The sequence below is a fragment of the Rattus norvegicus genome, chromosome 2, assembly GCF_021556685.1.
Source record: "Rattus norvegicus strain SHRSP/BbbUtx chromosome 2, alternate assembly SHRSP_T2T, whole genome shotgun sequence".
Taxonomy (NCBI): domain Eukaryota; kingdom Metazoa; phylum Chordata; class Mammalia; order Rodentia; family Muridae; genus Rattus; species Rattus norvegicus.
The window spans coordinates 104,422,172-104,440,552 of record NC_141535.1 but is presented as its reverse complement, the minus strand read 5'-3'; positions in this window follow the sequence as shown (position 1 = coordinate 104,440,552).

The window sequence follows — 18,381 nt, the reverse complement described above, 5'->3', positions numbered from 1 at the left end:
AATAGATTTCTCACCCAGGGCTCTCCTTGGCTTGGGCTACTAACATACACCCCCCCTGCCCTAACTGCCAAGCTGCTGGAAACCTAAAATAGAAGCTTATATTAAACTGTGTTTTCAGTCCAAAAGCAATGAAATATATTTTCTACTCTTAATAACTATTAAAGATTCTCCCTATATGAACAGTTCTACTCAAATATATTCCTCTGTAGGGTCAGGTATGGAAAAGAGGAAACAAAACTATTCTGAAAACTAATCTATATATAAAACAGGACAATCATTTGACTATGATTTTCCTGAGAATCATTTTTCTCCTGTCTTTTGCAAGTCTGGTCAAACATAAACTTAGTTGCATCCTAGGAAGAAACATGTGTGGTGAGTAGAGTTGAATTAACCTAACCAACCATTTTAGAAGGAAAGAGAATTATCAGTGTTGTTCCATTTAGGAAGTGTCTTAATTTACTACTATTGCTGTGATAAAACACTGATGAAAAGCAACTTATGGAAGACAGGATACACTTCATGATATGCTACTAGTTAGCACTTGATTACTGAGAAATATCAGGGCCCAAACTGAGGCAGGTAGGATCCTGGAGGCAAGAACTGAAGGAGAAGCCATGAAGGACTCCTGCCTACTTCCCTGAACCTAATTTCTTTCTTAACCTAACCAATAGTCCAAGAGTGGCACCTTCCTGGAGATCTGGGCCCTACAAATTCCATTGTTAATCAAGACAATGTCCCGTAGAAATTCCTATACAATAGACCAAATCAGATGGAGGCACTTTCTCAATTAATATTCCCTCTTCTCACCAACTTCTTAATGATCTTTTATTGTTTTAATAAAACAGCATGACCAAAGCCACTTATACAAGTAAGTGATTATTTGGCACTAAGACATGTGGAGGGATTACAGTCCTTCAAGTCATGACAGAGGAGCATGGCTACAGGAAGCATGGACAGCTAAGCAGGAAGCTGAGACCTCATGGCTCTTATATTGGATAGCAACCATGAAGGAGAGAGAGTACACTGCTAATGGCCCATGACATTTATAACCTTAAATTCTAACCAATAACATACTTTCTCCAAGAAGGCCAAGCTACTTAAACCACTCAAAAGTTATCACAAAGTGAGTATCAAGTATTGAGATGTCTACAATTAAAGGGAAACCCCATTCAAACCACAACAGCAAAACTCCACCTCCTCCCCACAAGTCCTGCCAAAAGCAACACAAATAGTCAAGATACCTTTAAAGTTATTAATTCAGTTCATTCACAGTTTAACTTGGAAGCCTATCAGTTCTGAAAAGTTGCTTTGCTTTACTAGTTCCTCTTTTCTTTGCAATTTGTAGGAAATTTTAACAAGTTTTAGCAATATGCAAAAAGCCTAGAGATGCCATTTCAGACAGAGACTTTATTTCATGGACTCATATCTGTTTGTAGTTATTGATATTTTCCTCATATTTTAGATTTCAATTTTTTACATGATCCCAAACTTGTAAACTATGTTAAATGACAGAGGATATTGTTTTTGCCTTGTGATACTACAGATTACTATTGTAAAAATTCTTCTTGAAAACTGTCTCGAGATATTTGGGGACAATGACAATATATTTTATAAAGATTTCCAAAAAACAATTGATACTATAATGATAACTTCAGGTTCACTAAATACTGTTGGTAAATCAAGTGCAATGAAAGAAGCCATTGGTGACCACCGTGAAAAAATCTTGTCTAATGATAATGCTGAAGAATTAAAGATTTCATCTGCTTCTCCTCAGGAGGAAGGTCCTACAGAAAGTTAAGAGGACATTTCAATTAGTCACCAAACGAATGGTGGATGGCATCATTGCCTGATGTCATAGAATTGTAAATAACATCTCTCAACAGCATTAGGTCACATCATAATATGGAAACAGATTTTATAACAGTATTTAAATTATGTATATATAAGCATATATACATATATATACATTTATATAAATACATATACATGCAAATGTGTGCATATAAATACATGTATGTATGACAGGTAGACTCCTAATTTAGCCCCTGCAATCCTAGTATGTTGGCTGCTATATTTCTCACCTTTTTTCACATGGTCCATAAGTCATATTGGTTATCTGAGATATGAAATTAGTATTTTTGAAAAGATCATTTAGAAACAATGACTTTATTTAAAAATCCCTTAAACATTCTGAAGGATTAAACTCTGTGCCACTGTCAACAAGCTTTGCTATCCTTGTGCAAAAAATATTAGTGTTTGTTTAATTTCATATGAGAGACAATCTTGCCAAATGCTTAACATTGGTATAAATATTAAGTTGCAAAGGATCCACTAAAGTACACAGGTGAAGAAGGGTAAAAAGGCTAAAATATACATGATTTAACATGTAGCACCATTCAAAAGCAAGTATATTGCTAACACAAATAATTATTTTTGTAGAGTTAAAAATACAGAAAAACTAATTTTATCTGAAGTGAGGTGAATCTATCATCTGATGTTTATCTAATGATGATATTTTATGATTCATTTAACAGAATAACTTCCACATATTGCATGTTTAACATTGGAGTCAAGTGGTAGAGGATGACTGAAGAAGGTTCCAGCTCATTCTATTTCAATGTTCCTTTCCACCTCTCACTTAACCATAGAAGAATATATAATAATATATAAGACCTCCTTCTGTTTTTATATTTTACCATACTATTGGTTACAAATAGGTTTTACTTGTTATATTTATTTTACATATTCCATGTTCTTTATTATTATAATAAAAGTTATTAAACTATATTATTGTTCAGACTTCAATGTGCCTTCTTCATGTTTCTCCATAGTCTTTAGAAAAGCCATTTCTCAGTCTTCTCCTCTGGCTCAATTATTCAGGGTCCTGTATTCATGAGGTAGGTCCACTAGAATCACTTCAATAATCTTTTCTTCCAAGCTAATATCAAAATGGCATTCTATGTTCTGCTTAATAAATTAAACCTGTGGATTTATCTGACCAAATCATTATAGTTTGCCATAAAATAGTCCCAATGTCTAATAATCAACTAACTACGTATATCATAAAACCAGCCTCACTCCTGTGCATTGTGAAAACACTTTATTTTAAAGTTTCCTTTTCTTTTTTCTGAGAAAAGGTAGTCTAGAGTATTATTTACATTAGGAAAATGTAGCTCAGTGTTTGAGGACTTGAGGCATCATTAGAGGATAGTTCTGATATCAGGAGGTTGCAGCTAGGAAAGTTGCTCACCTAGTTAAGCAGAGGATGATGAATATTCATACTCAGTGAGCTTTCTCCTCTTTATACATTTCCAGAGCCATACCTAAGGAATAATACAACCCAGTTATAGTGTTAGTTTTCCACCTCAATTACCTAATCCAAATAGTTTCTCAGAAGCATGGACAGAAGCTAATGACAATAAATAATCTCTCAGAGTTGTGCCTAGAAACCTGTGTCATAGATAGTTCTAGATAAAATTCCATCAACAGTCAAAATTAATCATCACAAATGATAAAACTAGAAGTGGGTTCCAGTTTTAAGAATATATAAAATGGCCTGAAAAGACAGTTCAGTGTCTAAAGCAATTGAGATACCAACTTTGGGAGATGGGTTCGGGTCATCAAAACTTACATTAAAAACCAAGCAAATGAGTATTGTAGCAGAAGCATATCTAAACCAGGAGCTTCTGCCTGCATGTGGGTGATGGAGACAGGAATTAACAGAGGCTTTTTGGCATGTGCAAAAGGGCACACACACACACACACACACACACACACACACACATACATACACACACGCACTGTTGACATTCACACACATCATGTGCATTCACACATGCATCACATGTACTCACAAGCACAGATAGGTATACAATATATTTGCTGTATCTCTCTTCATGAACTGAGACCTTTATCTCAATGTTAAGTTTCTTTGTCTTCCTAGAAAGGGTCTGCCATACAAATTTGAGATATGGAAATCTTTGAGAAAACCTCCAGGAAAGAAATTAATAATTTCCACATTAATTATTTCTTGGAACTTCCTGAACTCCCATTAATATAAGTTCTAAAAGTTTTCTTTTATTACTATTATTGTTTTAAATTTTTATTGAAAACGGAATTATAACACTCCGTTCAGTCTATTGCATGCACCACAGTCCCAAACTCATTGTATCAATATTGCTGTATGTGTATTAATTTGGGTATGTTTGTATCTGTAAAAATATAAATACAACTTGAGTCCATTTTGCTGGTTTCTTGTATATGTAATCTCCAAGTTGAATACTTTCTATTCAACAGTCCATTAGAAGGTCATCTCTGGAAAATCCTACTTCTTCAGTCAGCCATCTTTAGTTGCCTGTCATTTTTTGACACACTGCATGGATATGCCATTATTATGGTTTCAACCTGTTTTTATGAGAGGCAATTTAAAATCAAACTTTCAGGTATGTTGGCTCTAATGGTCTTTGCAACACCTCTTCTGCAATGTTCCCTGAGCTATAGACAGTGGACCTATATTCATTGGTTAGGGATTTTCCACAACCCACTACTCTCTTCACTGTGTCCAGTTTCGGTTTTCTGTGATGCTCTCCAATTTCCATAAAAAAGAGTCTTCTTTGATGAGAGATTGTTTCCATTTTTATTGGTTTTTTATTTATTCACGTTTCAAATGTTGTCCCCCTTCCTGGTCTCCCCTTCATACCTCCCATTGCATCTCACTTCCCTTTTGCCTCTAAGAGGGTGCTCCCCCACCCACTCACCCACTCCCACTTCACCACTTTATCATCCTCCTATTCTGGGGCATCAAGCCTCCACAGTACCAAGGGCCTCCTCTCCAATTGATGCCAGATAAGGTAATTGTATGCTACATATGTATTTGTGGATATAAGAATAATAATTAGAATGTTTTAAGAAATTGATCTGATCTAATAAACTGCTGTGATAAATTTTAAGGTCCATGATCTCACTAGCTCCATAAATATGACTAGATTTCTAGTACTAGACATGATTTCAATCTTGTTGGGAAAAAATTTTCCTTTCCTTAATTGAAGTTTTTCAACTGACTTTCCCCAAAATCCAGATGTTTCAGAGGCCTTCGTTTTCTCTCAGGATTGAGGGATTGTGTCCCTGTTGCTAAATAAATCTCACAGGGATGTCTCAAAATTCAAATGATTATAGCTGGATGTGACTTAGAAACCTCTAATTTGAAGGTGAGTTTCTATGATACATGAAACAGTAGGCAAGTTGACATGTTAGAGAGGCAATTAATAGTTTTACCTACCTCCAGCACCTATGAGGTATGACAATAACCAACACAGAAAATTACTAGACTAGGTCAATAAGTGGCACTTACATGTCAGTAATAACCAACAGGTCTTTGACTAGACTTAAGTGTATTTTCTTTACCACAGAATTTATCATAGTTCTAGGTCTTTCATTTGGTTACTTAGGGAAAAAAATGTTAGTCTGAGGTACCCTTCTAAAGTTCAACATTTTGTACCTTCTTATTTTATTTTTAAGATTGTCCCATGTAGGCCCTTTGGCTTGTCTAAGACACACATTTTCACTCCTCCTCTGACAAGAAAAATTCATTTTCCTAATGAGTGTACTGACTGGTTTTATGTGTCAACTTGACACAAGCTGAAATAATCACAGAGAAAGGAGCCTCAGTTGAGGAAATGCCTCTATGAGACATTTTCTCAACTAGTGTTCAAGGGAGGAGAACCCAGTCCATAGTGGGTGGTGCCAGTCCTAGGCTGATAGTCTTGGGTTCTATAAGAGAGCAAGCTGAGCAAGCCAGGGGAAGCAAAACAGTAAGTAACATCCCTCCATGGCCTCTCCATCAGCTCCTGCTTCCTGACCTGCTTGAGTTTCAGTCCTGACTTCCTTCGGTGATGAACAGCAACATGGAGGTATACGCTGAATAAACCTTTTTCTCTCCAACTTGCTCCTTGGTCATGATGCTTGTGCAGGAATAGAAACCCTGACTAAGACAAATTGGTACCAGGAGTGAGGCACTCACTCCTGTGACAACCTGACCATGTTTTGGGGAGGACTATGGAAGGACTTTGAAGCTTTCAGCTAGAAGAGCCATTGGAATATTAAGAGTTCTGTGGGATGCTCTGTAGGAGCTTGGAAGATAATGTTGAGAATAGTACAAAAAATGGAGGCCTGGCTTGTGACATTTCAGAGGGAAGATTAAAGACTCTTACCAGGGCTGTTGCTATTTTGATTGTAACGATTCTGTGGTTTTGGTTAGTTGGGGCTAAAGAATCAGCTGTGATTAACAAGATATCAGAACTACTAAAGTGAACCTTGGCATTACTGGGACTATTAATTCTGGTCAGCTGGAGCTAACAAATTAGTGGTGATTAAGAAAAGACTAGCATGTGAAATCTTCTGGGAAGTGTTTTCTGGGAGCAGAAAGAGGCTGTGTTCCAGAGAAAACCAAGGTTGTACCTCATGCTGTGGCTGGACTTGATAGTGTGTAAGAGTCACCCATATTTTACTGGTTTTAAAGGCATGAAGGAGTCATGAAGAGCAGCTGAGGCTGGGCACTGTGGGAGGCTATGGAAGGCCATTGGTGAAGGTGCAGCCTCAGCTGCAATAGATAGCCCAGGACTGAAGGGGTCATGCAAAGGAGCTGAGGCTTGGCACCGTGAAGAGGACCTCTGAGAGGCTATTGGCGAAGCCTACTTGCAGCAGAAGACAGCAGTATTTTGGAGCTGCCAATACCATGAGATGACTACCAATAGCAGCAGCAGCAGTGGAGAACAGGCATTTGGAGCCTAGAAGAAAAGGTGTGTGCTACAAATGGCAGAGCTGGAGAAGTGACCCAAGCCCTTGGAAGCTCAGATCTCGTGAGTGGATCCCAGACATTCGACAGTTAGAGTTTGATTTTGATTTTGATTGTGACTCTACCCTGATATTTTTCCCTTTTGAAGGAAGCATTTTAGGGGAACTCACAGTTAAGAGGCTTTGAATTGTTAAAAGACTTTGAATTTTAAAAGAGATTGGATATTTTAAAGGGATTGAAAATTTAATATGTAAGAATTTGTAAAGATCGTGGGCCTCTCAAAGTTATTTAGATCTTGGGGATGAATAAGAAAGTACGGGTTGAGGCTTAATAGTGATGTGTTTGTGTGTCAAATTGACAAGGGGTCAATTGTACTGGCTGGTTTTATGTGTCAACTTGGCACAAGCTGAAATAATCACAGAGAAAGGAGCCTCAGTTGCGGAAATACCTCTATGAGACCCAGCTGTAAGACATTTTCTCAACTAATGTTCAAAGGGGAAGGACCCAGTTCATTGTGGGTGGTCTTGGGTTCTATAAGAGAGCAATATAAGCAAAGTCAGGGGAAGCAAGCCAATAAGAAACATCCCTCCATGGCCTCTGCATCAGCTCCTGCTTCCTGATCTGCTTGAGTTCCAGTATTGATTTCCTGTGGTGATGAACAGCAATGTGGAAGTGTAAGCTGAATAAACCCTTTCATCCCCAACTTGCTTCTTGGTCATGACATTTGTGCAGGAATAGAAACCCTAACTAAGACACCTAGCATAATATAAAAGTAATAAAATAAAAATATAATGCAAAATTCCTTTCTTTTTGGCTACTATAATTTTCTACTTTCCATCTTTCCGTGTCTTGAATTAGCCTTAATCAATTATAGTCTGAAATGTTATAAGTTGAAATTTCTAGTAATAAAAAATGCATAAACCTATTAAATGGCATACCATACTGAGTGAAGAATTTTTTATGAGAACTTGCCTTATTTCTATAAGGATGATAATCATTCAATCACCCAGCATTTCCATACTGTATCTGCAATCTTTCATCTAGTTTCCTGTGAACAACTGTGGTTCCAATGGTTGTCTGTGAACATCTTTGATCATACTCAAGGGACTCTTGTTTCATACTGCACTTGTAATCTAGCAGGGATAATATTACAACTGAAGGAAATCAAGGAGAGACAAGTTGGAAATGAAGAAATCAAAGCATCTTTTTTTGAAGATAATATGATAGCAAATATAAGCAAGCTTAAAATTCAACAAGAAATCATATTGCTGGTAAATTCTTACAAGTAACAGTATACAAATTTAACACACAAAATAAATATTCATCTTGAATAAAAATCACACACATACTGAGAAGGAAATCAACAAAACAGGAACATTAAAATACACCAAAAAAGTATAAAATGTGCTGGGGTAGCTATAACCAAGAAGAGAAAGACTTGTATGATTAAAAATGATTAAAGAAATTAAAGAAGGTATCAGAAAATGGAAAGATTCTCCCATGTTCATGAATTGGTAAGATTAATACAGTAAAAATTACCATCCTATATTATCATTTTGATTCTATCCTTTTCAGCTTGATAAAATTTATAACACCTCTGATATTACTAGGAGAAACAATCTCACATCAGAGACTTGATCATTTTGGTTGTTACCCTCTTTCCTCCCTGCTATGTCTCTGTAGCCTTACCCATAAAACCTCACCAACATGATTGACAAAACATTAGCTAAATAAAGACAATACCACTGAACATGAAAAACTGAATGGGACATGAGCCTTACACAAAGGAATGTAGACAACTGCAGACTAAACAAGTATATGAAATTGTATCTAAAACAAGTGTGTTTCTTTGGTACAGGGGAAAGATGGTTCTGGCTTTCTTATGCAGACAATGTATTTTTGTTCACAGAAGGGAGGCTGTTAATGTTTAGAGTTACTAATGAGCAGTATTTATGGATCTCTGTTATCTTGTTGTTACCATATACTGTTTTTTATCTCTTTTGATGAATGACTATCGGGTTATTTACCATTTCTGTGCTCTTGAGTAATATAACTTATCTTCAGGCTTATGATTCCCTTGTGTAGACCTTGATTGCTGAAAAGAAATACCATAATTTTGATTTTATTGTGTAATGTTGTTTTTCTTTTGTTGGTATAAATGATACTTTTCTTAGTATTATAGTTTCTCTGTTCTTAGACAATTAGGATAACATCCATCCTAACCCATTCATATTTTTAAATATCCATTGAAAAGTCAGGTGTTAGTCTAATGTGTCAGCCTTTATATATGACTCGGTCTTTTTCCTTCATAGCTTCTAGTGTTTCTTTTCTCTGTACATTTAGTCTTTGAATATTATGTGTCAAGGAAGGTTTCTCTCATGGTCCTATCTACTTTGTGATCTGTATGCATTTAGTACTTTAAACAGGTATCTCTTTCTTACTTGGTGAAAATATTTTCAGACAAATTTTATAATACTTATTTCATTTATGTTCACTATAGTGAGTAGGAATTAAGATGCTGCAAGAAAGTATCAAAACCCACCACCTACTATGCTCACCAGTCCACAAACAACTCCATGGCTCTATTTCTGATTTTTCTGCCTACTTTTTTTTCTTAAATCATCTTGAATTACACATTGTCAAAGCCTGCCAGTCAGTCACAGGAAAACCACAAATGGGAGAGTGAGAATTGGAAAAATGAACCAAAGAAATTAGAAATCAGGAGGGCTAAGAGTAAATACACCACCCTGAGTATATTCTCTCAGTGTCTTTTAAAGGCAAACAACACAAAACATGACCAATTTCAAGATGGTTTGCTTACATAGTGAGTTTGTGGTACACATTATCTACGTTTGACAAAGTCCATTTCTTTCAGGCTTGGGCAGTCTCTAAACAGATGTACATAAGAAGAATTTGGCAGGATATAATGCACATCTTAACAGAAAACAAAGACAGATATCGGCAGACTCATTCATGATTAACCACAAGCAAGGAATCAGCCAAAGTTAACTCTGGATGTGCATATCACATGTACCCCATTTTTATCTATAAGAGCTTCACACATTTTCAGTCATGGAGTAGAAAGTTGTGCCTGTCTTAGGCTGTCATATGAAAGCATGGCTTACCCGTCATTAGCACACAAATAATCTTGTATTTGTAGCCTGTTTTAGGTTGAGAAGATTTCCAAGATGATCTTACCCATCATTGACTACCAACTTATGCTAGGGAAGAAAGATGCTGAAATGTGAATTTATGTAACTCTGCTTTCACATTTGTCAAACCTCTGATGATTCCTCTCAAAAGAACAGGAAATAGACATTCATTAAAAAGATTAAACAGAGCAGCTCTCTGCTCCCAGACCCGGTGAGAGAGAGACCCAACCGCCTGGTCAGGTGGGCACTCCTGAGGCTGCAGAGCAGAAGAGACCACCAACACTGCTCACCCCTGCCCACATCCCTGGCCCAAGAGGAAACTGTATAAGGCCTCTGGGCTCCCGTGAGGGAGGGCCCAGGAGCGGCAGGACCCCTGCCAGAGACACCGCCGGACCCTGAAGGAAACAGACCGGATAAACAGTTCTCTGCACCCAAATCCCGTGGGAGGGAGAGCTAAACCTTCAGAGAGGCAGACGAGCCTGGGAAACCAGAAGAGACTGCTCCCTGCACACATATCGGACGCCAGAGGAAAAAGCCAAAGACCATCTGGAACCCTGGTGAACTGAAGCTCCCGGAAGGGGCGGCACAGGTCTTCCTGGTTGCTGCCGCTGCAGAGAGCCCCTGGGCAGCACCCCACGAGCGAACCTGAGCCTCGGGACCACAGGTAAGACCAAATTTTCTGCTGCAAGAAAGCTGCCTGGTGAACTCAAGACACAGGCCCACAGGAACAGCTGAAGACCTGTAGAGAGGAAAAACTACACGCCCGAAAGCAGAACACTCTGTCCCCAGAACTGACTGAAAGAGAGGAAAACAGGTCTACAGCACTCCTGACACACAGGCTTATAGGACAGTCTAGCCACTGTCAGAAATAGCAGAACAAAGTAACACTAGAGATAATCTGATGGCGAGAGGCAAGCGCAGGAACCCAAGCAACAGAAACCAAGACTACATGCCATCATCGGAGCCCAATTCTCCCACCAAAACAAACATGGAATATCCAAACACACCAGAAAAGCAAGATCTAGTTTCAAAATCATATTTGATCATGATGCTGGAGGACTTCAAGAAAGACATGAACACACTTAGGGAAACACAGGAAAACATTAATAAACAAGTAGAAGCCTACAGAGAGGAATGGCAAAAATCCCTGAAAGAATTCAAGGAAAACACAATCAAACAGTTGAAGGAATTAAAAATGGAAATAGAAGCAATCAAGAAAGAACACATGGAAACAACCCTGGATATAGAAAACCAAAAGAAGAGACAAGGAGCTGTAGATACAAGCTTCACCAACAGAATACAAGAGATGGAAGAGAGAATCTCAGGAGCAGAAGATTCCATAGAAATCATTGACTCAACTGTCAAAGATAATGTAAAGCGGAAAAAGCTACTGGTCCAAAACATACAGGAAATCCAGGACTCAATGAGAAGATCAAACCTAAGGATAATAGGTATAGAAGAGAGTGAAGACTCCCAGCTCAAAGGACCAGTAAATATCTTCAACAAAATCATAGAAGAAAACTTCCCTAACCTAAAAAAAGAGATACCCATAGACATACAAGAAGCCTACAGAACTCCAAATAGATTGGACCATAAAAGAAACACCTCCCGTCACATAATTGTCAAAACACCAAACGCACAAAATAAAGAAAGAATATTAAAAGCAGTAAGGGAAAAAGGTCAAGTAACATATAAAGGGAGACCTATCAGAATCACACCAGACTTCTCGCCAGAAACAATGAAGGCCAGAAGATCCTGGACTGATGTCATACAGACCCTAAGAGAACACAAATGCCAGCCCAGGTTACTGTATCCAGCAAAACTCTCAATTAACATTGATGGAGAAACCAAGATATTCCATGACAAAACCAAATTTACACAATATCTTTCTACAAATCCAGCACTACAAAGGATAATAAATGGTAAAGCCCAACATAAGGAGGCAAGCTATACCCTAGAAGAAGCAAGAAACTAATCGTCTTGGCAACAAAACAAACAGAATGAAAGCACACAAACATAACCTCACTTCCAAATATGAATATAACGGGAAGCAATAATCACTATTCCTTAATATCTCTCAATATCAATGGCCTCAGCTCCCCAATAAAAAGACATAGATTAACAAACTGGATACGCAACGAGGACCCTGCATTCTGCTGCCTACAGGAAACACACCTCAGAGACAAAGACAGACACTACCTCATAGTGAAAGGCTGGAAAACAACTTTCCAAGCAAATGGTCAGAAGAAGCAAGCTGGAGTAGCCATTCTAATATCAAATAAAATCAATTTCCAACTAAAAGTCATCAAAAAAGATAAGGAAGGACACTTCATATTCATCAAAGGAAAAATCAACCAAGATGAACTCTCAATCCTAAATATCTATGCCCCAAATACAAGGGCACCTACATACGTAAAAGAAACCTTACTAAAGCTCAAAACACACATTGCACCTCACACAATAATAGTGGGAGATTTCAACACCCCACTCTCATCAATGGACAGATCATGGAAACAGAAATTAAACAGTGATGTAGACAGACTAAGAGAAGTCATGAGCCAAATGGACTTAACGGATATTTATAGAACATTCTATCCTAAAGCAAAAGGATATACCTTCTTCTCAGCTCCTCATGGTACTTTCTCCAAAATTGACCATATAATTGGTCAAAAAACGGGCCTCAACAGGTACAGAAAGATAGAAATAATCCCATGCGTGCTATCGGACCACCACGGCCTAATACTGGTCTTCAATAACAATAAGGGAAGAATGCCCACATATACGTGGAAATTGAACAATGCTCTACTCAATGATAACCTGGTCAAGGAAGAAATAAAGAAAGAAATTAAAAACTTTCTAGAATTTAATGAAAATGAAGATACAACATACTCAAACTTATGGGACACAATGAAAGCTGTGCTAAGAGGAAAACTCATAGCGCTGAGTGCCTGCAGAAAGAAACAGGAAAGAGCATATGTCAGCAGCTTGACAGCACACCTAAAAGCTCTAGAACAAAAAGAAGCAAATACACCCAGGAGGAGTAGAAGGCAGGAAATAATCAAACTCAGAGCGGAAATCAACCAAGTAGAAACAAAAAGGACCATAGAAAGAATCAACAGAACCAAAAGTTGGTTCTTTGAGAAAATCAACAAGATAGATAAACCCTTAGCCAGACTAACGAGAGGACACAGAGAGTGCGTCCAAATTAACAAAATCAGAAATGAAAAGGGAGACATAACTACAGATTCGGAGGAAATTCAAAAAATCATCAGATCTTACTATAAAAACCTATATTCAACAAAATTTGAAAATCTTCAGGAAATGGACAATTTCCTAGACAGATACCAGTTATCGAAGTTAAATCAGGAACAGATAAACCAGTTAAACAACCCCATAACTCCTAAGGAAATAGAAGCAGTCATTAAAGGTCTCCCAACCAAAAAGAGCCCAGGTCCAGACGGGTTTAGTGCAGAATTCTATCAAACCTTCATAGAAGACCTCATACCAATATTATCCAAACTATTCCACAAAATTGAAACAGATGGAGCCCTACCGAATTCCTTCTATGAAGCCACAATTACTCTTATACCTAAACCACACAAAGACACAACAAAGAAAGAGAACTTCAGACCAATTTCCCTTATGAATATCGACGCAAAAATACTCAATAAAAGTCTGGCAAACCGAATTCAAGAGCACATCAAAACAATCATCCACCATGATCAAGTAGGCTTCATCCCAGGCATGCAGGGATGGTTTAATATACGGAAAACCATCAACGTGATCCATTATATAAACAAACTGAAAGAACAGAACCACATGATCATTTCATTAGATGCTGAGAAAGCATTTGACAAAATTCAACACCCCTTCATGATAAAAGTCCTGGAAAGAATAGGAATTCAAGGCCCGTACCTAAACATAGTAAAAGCCATATACAGCAAACCAGTTGCTAACATTAAACTAAATGGAGAGAAACTTGAAGCAATCCCACTAAAATCAGGGACTAGACAAGGCTGCCCACTCTCTCCCTACTTATTCAATATAGTTCTTGAAGTTCTAGCCAGAGCAATCAGACAACAAAAGGAGGTCAAGGGGATACAGATTGGAAAAGAAGAAGTCAAAATATCACTATTTGCAGATGATATGATAGTTTATTTAAGTGATCCCAAAAGTTCCACCAGAGAACTACAAAGGTGATAAACAACTTCAGCAAAGTGGCTGGGTATAAAATTAACTCAAATAAATCAGTTGCCTTCCTCTATACCAAAGAGAAACAAGCCGAGAAAGAAATTAGGGAAACGACACCCTTCATAATAGACCCAAATAATATAAAGTACCTCGGTGTGACTTTAACCAAGCAAGTAAAAGATCTGTACAATAAGAACTTCAAGACACTGAGGAAAGAAATTGAAGAAGACCTCAGAAGATGGAAAGATCTCCCATGCTCATGGATTGGCAGGATTAATATAGTAAAAATGGCCATTTTACCAAAAGCAATCTACAGATTCAATGCAATCCCCATCAAAATACCAATCCAATTCTTCAAAGAGTTAGACAGAACAATTTGCAAATTCATCTGGAATAACAAAAAACCCAGGATAGCTAAAGCTATCCTCAACAATAAAAGGACTTCAGGGGGAATCACTATACCTGAACTCAAGCAGTATTACAGAGCAATAGTGATAAAAACTGCATGGTATTGGTACAGAGACAGACAGATAGACCAATGGAATAGAATTGAAGACCCAGAAATGAACCCACACACCTATGGGCACCTGATTTTTGACAAAGGAGCCAAAACCATCCAATGGAAAAAAGATAGCATTTTCAGCAAATGGTGCTGGTTCAACTGGAGGGCAACATGTAGAAGAATGCAGATCGATCCATGCTTATCACCCTGTACAAAGCTTAAGTCCAAGTGGATCAAGGATCTCCACATCAAACCAGACACACTCAAACTAATAGAAGAAAAACTAGGGAAGCATCTGGAACACATGGGCACTGGAAAAAATTTCCTGAACAAAACACCAATGGCTTATGCTCTAAGATCAAGAATCGACAAATGGGATCTCATAAAACTGCAAAGCTTCTGTAAGGCACAGGACACTGTGGTTAGGACAAAACGGCAACCAACAGATTGGGAAAAGATCTTTCCCAATCCTACAACAGATAGAGGCCTTATATCCAAAATATACAAAGAACTCAAGAAGTTAGAGCGCAGGGAAACAAATAACCCTATTAAAAAATGGGGTTCAGAGCTAAACAAAGAATTCACAGCTGAGGAATGCCGAATGGCTGAGAAACACCTAAAGAAATGTTCAACATCTTTAGTCATAAGGGAAATGCAAATCAAAACAACCCTGAGATTTCACCTCACACCAGTGCGATTGGCTAAGATCAAAAACTCAGGTGACAGCAGATGCTGGCGAGGATGTGGAGAAAGAGGAACACTCCTCCATTGTTGGTGGGATTGCAGACTGGCAAAACCATTCTGGAAATCAGTCTGGAGGTTCCTCAGAAAATTGGACATTGAACTGCCTGAGGATCCAGCTATACCTCTCTTGGGCATATACCCAAAAGATGCCTCAACATATAAAAGAGACACGTGCTCCACTATGTTCATCGCAGCCTTATTTATAATAGCCAGAAAATGGAAAGAACCCAGATGCCCTTCAACAGAGGAATGGATACAGAAAATGTGGTACATCTACACAATGGAATATTACTCAGCTATCAAAAACAACGAGTTTATGAAATTCGTAGGCAAATGGTTGGAACTGGAAAATATCATCCTGAGTGAGCTAACCCAATCACAGAAAGACATACATGGTATGCACTCATTGATAAGTGGCTATTAGCCCAAATGCTTGAATTACCCTAGATCCCTAGAACAAACGAAACTCAAGACGGATGATCAAAATGTGAATGCTTCACTCCTTCTTTAAATGAGGAAAAAGAATACCCTTGGCAGGGAAGGGAGAGGCAAAGATTAAAACAGACACTGAAGGAACACCCATTCAGAGCCTGCCCCACATGTGGCCCATACATATACAGCCACCCAATTAGACAAGATGGATGAAGCAAAGAAGTGCAGACCGACAGGAGCCGGATGTAGATCGCTCCTGAGAGACACAGCCAGAATACAGCAAATATAGAGGCGAATGCCAGCAGCAAACCACTGAACTGAGAATAGGTCCCCTATTGAAGGAATCAGAGAAAGAACTGGAAGAGCTTGAAGGGGATCGAGACCCCAAAAGTACAACAATGCCAAGCAACCAGAGCTTCCAGGGACTAAGCCACTACCTAAAGACTATACATGGACTGACCCTGGACTCTGACCCCATAGGTAGCAATGAATATCCTAGTAAGAGCACCAGTGGAAGGGGAAGCCCTGGGTCCTGCTAAGACTGAACCCCCAGTGAACTAGTCTATGGGGGGAGGGCGGCAATGGGGGGAGGGTTGGGAGGGGAACACCCATAAGGAAGGGGAGGGCAGAGGGGGATGTTTGCCCGGACCGGGAAAGGGAATAACACTCGAAATGTATATAAGAAATACTCAAGTTAATAAAAAAAAAAAAAAAGAATAAATCCCGTAGAGACCAGAATAGACGTTCCCATGTATTGCTGGTCCAGGCGTGCAGTAGTAATTGAGATGATGCTCATGTCTACCTGTGACTTGAGAGAAGAACAGGAGGAAGGGCAGTATAAGGGACACTGATTCTGACCTTACAGTGTGAAGGTCCTGATTGGTGTCTCATTGTGTCCAATACTCATGCCAGACCCAAAGCCTTTCCTGCAAATGTATTTCCATCCATGATTGCCTCTGCCTCCCTCCCCCTCGCCCCCAGCATTAGTGTCAAGACTTAGAGCTGGGACACACACACACTTAAGAGAATGAAGGATGATTTATGCCTGAGGGAACCCTCAGGAGGCAGTGTCTGCCAAGCAGGATGAAGGTCTTCTTACGGGAGGCTTCTAGGCTAGAGAAGATGCCACTAATGATTCCTAATCAGTGAACAAATGGCATCCCTTCTGTGCCAAGGCTACTTTGAGTAAAAGGTCCCAAGTGATTATTTTACTGTAAACCCAGACTGCCTCACAGTGCCCTCTGCTGATTACAAGTCACCATGGCGAACAGGCTACGTTCATTTTGCAACTCACCTGAACTCTCCCTCTATTGAATCATCCATAGTCTAATTTCTAAGTTATGTGATTCTGATATACTGTATGTAATTCTCTAACATCTCACAACCAAGACTGCTCTTCACTGTAAAATCTTTCTGCTGTGGATTACACAACCATGAGCTGTGAACCCCTTCCACCACCTGGTGCTCAGCCCTCAAGAGTAGTTACACTGTCAGAGGCAGACAAGGAAGTTCCTGTGCTCTGTGCAGTGAATTTCCCCCCTGAGAGGATGCAGCTGCTGTAACATTGTAAGGGTCTGGTTAGCATCTTACATGATCCAGGGAATTGGAACACGTGAGGCTCTGAAGACGTCTGAGAAGGGTGACAGCATCCTCTGGTGGCTCCAGTATTCTCAGGATTGGGGTGTTTCTTTCATTTAACCAGTTTACTTATTTTGCCAAACAGCTGTACATTTACTTTCCAGGCTGACTCATAATCATATATATGATATATATGTATACAAACATATGTAATATATCATATATGTCATCTTTGTATAATACATGTTGTTTATAATATATATGTAAATCACATATGTGTATGTATATATATGTGTGTATAAAATGATAATCAATTTAATTCAATAGTTGAGCCAACTAGGTCATAATGATTGATCATATTAATATGACCTTGATTTTGTATTACCATATTTTATTGAAGGTTGCTACATTTATGTACATCAGGAATATCCATATGTAATTGTCTTTTTATATGGTGTCTTTTTCTATCATACATATGAAAGTAATGGTGGGTTCATTATAATAAAGTGTAATCCCACTTTTATTGTCTATTTTATGGAATATGATAGATAGTCTTGATAGTTCTTTGAAATTTTGTTAGACTTCTATGGTGAATTCTTCTGATCCTGGGCTTTTTGAAGTACAAAGACTGGTCATTATTTCCTTTGATATTACTCCTGACTATGACTTCCTGAATGCAATGGTTCTTGTTCTAGGGCTTCCATTTTAATGGCAACTGTAAAGGGTCCCAGGAACTTGAACATGGGAGGTCTCGGAAGATTCTGAGAATGGTCCCAGCTCCCTCTGGTGGCTTCATAATTCTTGGGGTTTTATTCTCTTGAGGATTGTTTACTTGTTTTTAGCCTACATTTATTCCCCAGGGTGACTCATAAATATCACTTTCTTTTCTTTAATTACTTTGGTTTATATGTACTTTTCTAATATTTGAAAAATTATTCCCCCCAGCTCCAAAAAAAAAAAAGAAAAAAAAGAAAAATTATTCCCTATTT